Source organism: Nerophis ophidion, linkage group LG06 (assembly GCF_033978795.1).
Source record: "Nerophis ophidion isolate RoL-2023_Sa linkage group LG06, RoL_Noph_v1.0, whole genome shotgun sequence".
Classification (NCBI taxonomy): domain Eukaryota; kingdom Metazoa; phylum Chordata; class Actinopteri; order Syngnathiformes; family Syngnathidae; genus Nerophis; species Nerophis ophidion.
Window position 1 is genome coordinate 32,731,945 of NC_084616.1, and position 5,066 is coordinate 32,737,010.

The 5,066-nt window shown below is 42.3% G+C and overlaps 1 long non-coding RNA gene across 1 annotated transcript; it reads left to right on the plus strand.

Moving 5' to 3' along the window:
• Positions 1–2,433: 2,433 nt before the first annotated feature.
• Positions 2,434–4,724, plus strand: LOC133553924 (uncharacterized). The gene is made up of 3 exons (XR_009807012.1): positions 2,434–3,140; positions 3,316–3,817; positions 4,135–4,724. It is a non-coding gene; the product is annotated as an uncharacterized LOC133553924 (long non-coding RNA).
• Positions 4,725–5,066: the final 342 nt, after the last annotated feature.

Below are 5,066 nucleotides of genomic sequence, written 5' to 3' on the forward strand. Positions count from 1 at the left end.
TTGTCAACATTTATTCAATGTTTGGTTGCGACGTTGATTCCATCCATCCATCCATTTTCTACCGCTTATTCCCTTTCGGGGTCGCGGGGGGCGCTGGCGCCTATCTCAGCTACAATCGGGCGGAAGGCGGGGTACACCCTGGACAAGTTGCCACCTCATCGCAGGGCCAACACAGATAGACAGACAACATTCACACTCACATTCACACACTAGGGCCAATTTAGTGTTGCCAATCAACCTATCCCCAGGTGCATGTCTTTGGAGGTGGGAGGAAGCCGGAGTACCCGGAGGGAACCCACGCATTCACGGGGAGAACATGCAAACTCCACACAGAAAGATCCCGAGCCTGGATTTGAACCCAGGACTGCAGGACCGACGTTGATTTGACCACAGAAATTTGGTAATTTCCCAACCAACAACGTGGATCCAATGCAAGACATCAACATTGTAGTTATGATCCGGACAACGGATCATCACAACAATGTTTGTTTTTTGTTTGGATACACTGGTTGTTTTAGTTCTGTTTTAGCACCCCTGTTTTGTGTTTTTCTTGGTTGTCATGGATGCTGATTATGTCCACCTGCCTCTCATTAGTGTTCGGGACACTCACCTCTTCCCGAGCACTAATCAGAGAGCTATTTAGTCCTACCTTTCCACCTCTCTCATTCTGGTACTTTTGTTTGCGTAACGCAACTGATACTTTTGATGATTTTTGGTTTTCTGTGTTTGTCTTGCGCTAAGTCCCGCCTTAGCGTTCTTTGTGAGTTACTGGTAGCTTCCCGTGTATTAGGAACGCTTGGTTTGTTTTGTTTGCATCCTGACTTTTGGTGTGATTCATGCGGATAAATCAGTCTCCTACCTGCACGCTGTCTCCCGAGTTCCCGCTGCATCCGTGGAAGTAAAATCTGCGTATAGCCAAGCTTCCTCGCCGTTAAAATTGTCTTAATTTACAAAACTATTTTGCAACGTTGTTTTGAGGTTTTAAAGGACATGTATGCATAATCAGCATTGTATCAATGTCTTGTGCCTTCTTAAACTAGTGTTCGTTCTATAAATCAATCAGTCCAGGGTTATTTGTACAATACCTTACAACAGTGGTTCTGAACGTTTTTTCAGTGATATACCCCCTGTGAACATTTTTTTTTAATTCAAGTACCCCCTAAACAGAGCAAAGCATTTTTGGTTGAAAAAAAGAGATAAAGAAGTAAAATACAGCACTATGTCATCAGTTTCTGATTTATTAAATTGTATAACAGTGCAAAATATTGCTTATTTGTAGTGGTCTTTCTTGAACTATTTGGAAAAAAAGATATACAAATAACTAAAAACTTGTTGAAAAATAAACAAGTGATTCAATTATAGATAAAGATTTCTACACATAGAAGTACGGCGTGGCGCAGTGGGAGAGTGGCCGTGCGCAATCCGAGGGTCACTGCTTCAAATCCCACCTAGAACCAACCTCGTCACGTCCGTTGTGTCCTGAGCAAGACACTTCACCCTTGCTCCTGATGGGTGCTGGTTGGCGCCTTGCATGGCAGCTCCCTCCATTAGTGTGTGAATGTGTGTGTGAATGGGTAAATGTGGAAGTAGTGTCAAAGCGCTTTGAGTACCTTGAAGGTAGAAAAGCGCTATAGAAGTACAACCCATTTAAGTAATCATCAACTTAAAGTGCCCTCTTTGGGGATTGTAATAGAGATCCATGTTGTTGCGATCTGCTGCTCAGATCTTCACGTTTGTTTTTTCATTCTCAGTCTGACCCGTTTATTTCCTGTTTTTGTCCATCACTATGGTTACACATCAGTCCACCTGTTAGTCTCGCCCCGCACACCTGCTACTAATTTTCACCCTCCTATTTAAGCTCACGTTTTCTGTTTACTCATTCTCGGATTTTAATTTGCCCACGCGCAACAGTGACGACTCTCATCATTCTATGTATGTATTTTCTCGCTAGCTCTCACGCTAAGCCACTTTATTTTCCAGCTTTCATGCTGAATGTTTTTGTTTACTCTTTTGTGTCCTCGTGCCAAGTTTTAGTTTTCCTTGTGTTTATCCTAGCTTTCACGCTAGTCTTTTGTTTGCCTTATCCCTTTACATCAGTGTTTTGTTCATAGCCTTTTGTTATTAAATAAATACCCTTTATCTTACCTATGCTGTGTTCTGCTTTGACGCATCCACGGGAAAACCACACCGGCATTACCATGCCGAAGAAGAGTCCTCACACATCTGGATTCTTGAACTTTATTCTAAACATTTCTTCACAAAAAAAGAAATCTTTAACATCAATATTTATGTCCACAAAAATTTAAATTGCATTGTTGCATTTTTTTTCACAGTTTATGAACTTATATTCAGTATTTGTTGAATTATTATTCAATAAATATATTTACAAAGGATTTTTGAATTGTTGCTATTTTTAGAATATTTTAAAAAAATTCTCACGTATCCCTTGGCATACCTTCAAGTACCTCCAGGGGTACGTGTACCCCCATCTGGGAACCACTGCCTTACAACATCACAAATAAGTTAAAAGCAAGAAAAAACACACATATTAAAACAGTAATAATAAATACATATGGCAATTGTTTATTAAAGGCCTACTGAAATGAGATTTTCTTATTTAAACGGGAATAGCAGGTACATTCTATGTGTTATACTTGATCATTTCGCGATATTGCTATATTTTTGCTGAAAGGATTTAGTAAAGAAAATCGACGATAAAGTTTGCCACTTTTGGTACTTCCTGAAAAAGCCATGCCTTTACCAAAGGTCGCAGACGATGACGTCACAGATTGTGGGACTCCTCACATCCACCCATTGTTTACAATCATGGACGCCAGCAGCGCGAGCGATTCTGACCGAGAAAGCGACAATTTCCCCATTAATTGGAGCGAGGATGAAAGATTTGTGGATGAAGAAAGTGAGAGTGAAGGACTAGAGGCTAGTGGGAGCGATTCACATAGGGAAGATGCTGTGAGAGGCGCCGTGGCAGCCGTGGGGGTTGCAGGAATACTCGGCCACCTCCAACAAGGGATAGAGACATACCGTTTTGAACCCCACGCAGACGGTGACGGTCAGGAGGACGCTGATGATATGGATGCTGGAGCAGCACACGACATAGATCGCCTTCAGAATACAGAATGGTAAAATGTTATTTATCTATAGACTATTTTTAGCTTGTGGCCTAGTCTTGCATTGTTACTGTAAGTGTTACAACTTACACCCCAGGCCCAGGCCTATCTATAAACTAAGTATCTATCATTGACACAATGTCAAAACTAATTATCCATCCATCCATCTTCTTCTGCTTATCCGAAGGTCGAGTCGCGGGGGCAGCAGCCTAAGCAGGGAAGCCCAGACTTCCCTCTCCCCAGCCACTTCGTCTAGCTCTTCCCGGGGGGTCCCGAGGCGTTACCAGGCCAGTCTGGAGACATTATTCCTATGGGCCACAGCTCCATATACCGGCAATATTAAAAATATGCATGTAAAAAATAAGATCCACAACAAGACAATGATAATATTAATTTTAGCACATGTATGCAGATTGCAGGTGTCAATAATATGAATTGATTTTCAAATATTATGAATATTTCTATTTCCAGGTGTACATGTCACAACTGTGTGAAAATGGAGACAGTGGTTGAGTGTGCCTGCTGTCATGAGATACAGTCAGTGGCCAGTACCATGGAGCAGGAAGGGGTGGAGACGTGCATCATAGACCACCCTGGATTTAATCTGTGTGTCTGGATGAATGGGTGCTGCAGATAGCGTATTACGCCTACCAACAGCAATATGGCGTGCCGCAGCAACAGCAAAATGAGTGAGGCACTAATTGGTTTAAATAGTTCTCTATTCTATCAACCTTTGGAAGATAAGTCAGAATGAGCACCTTCTTATCTTATCTTATTCTGTAAAATGTACTGTTCTACATAGTAAATGACATTATATATCATAGAAGTATTACATACATGTACCGTAGATGTCAACAATTTTTACAATTTACTGCAACAGTAAATGACAAATGAATAGAATGCATGAGAATGTCTTTTGTATCTCAGAGAATAGTGAGTCACTGTGTATCCATGTCTGGATAATTACAGGTGCCATAATTTGCTATTAACTATTTTGTACTTCCAGCATATCGACAGTTTGTCCGCTTCTGCTGGGGATATCTGGGAAAGGAGATAAGGGTGGCACTACCAGCTTGTGTAGTACATAAGATTAGAACAACATTTCCATCGATGGACTACACGGGGTTCCAAGACGTGCATTGACTGCAAAAGAATCCACATGGCCACTGTAGTTAACGCTTAGCGAAGCGACTCCTGTGCTTGGCGATGGCTTCCTCCTTGTCTGGCTGCTCCAGTTCATCGCAGAGGAAGGCAGGCACATCCACGGTGACGCTGACTGGTGTTCTCTCGTCACGGGTCTATCAGCAGCCAGAAAAAACCTCCCTGATCAAGTCGTCTACGTAGTCTGCAAATTACTATTATTCATTTTCCTGCTCACAATATAATAAACTTATCACGATACAAAGTGTCGAGTGTTTACATGTTTTGTGTCCTCTACGCTTACGGTATGTTGGCTCTGTCGCGATTTTCTTCACCACATGGCCCACTGCTTTATACTTCGGGTAGTGTACTGCATGGCGCTCAGCACCCGCTTTTGTAGTGGCTGTAGGGCGGCTTGAGTTTTCATTCCAGTGCAGCCCAGCAAGCAGGTTCCTAGGTGTGGTAACAGAATAATGTAATAATTAGACATTGTGTACTCTACTCAGCAGGGAGAACAAATACATTTGAACGTGTGTGTTTAATGATGTCATATATCCATCCATTTACTACCGCTTATTCCCTTTGGGGTCGCGGGGGGGCGCTGGTGCCTATCTCAGCTACATCGGGCGGAAGGCGGTGTACACCCTGGACAAGTCGCTACCTCATCGCAGGGCAAACACAGATAGACAGACAACATTCACACTCACATTCACACACTAGGGACCATTTATTGTTGCCAATCAATCTATTATATGCAAAATTACTAAAATATGGCACACACTAGTGACTCTTAGATTA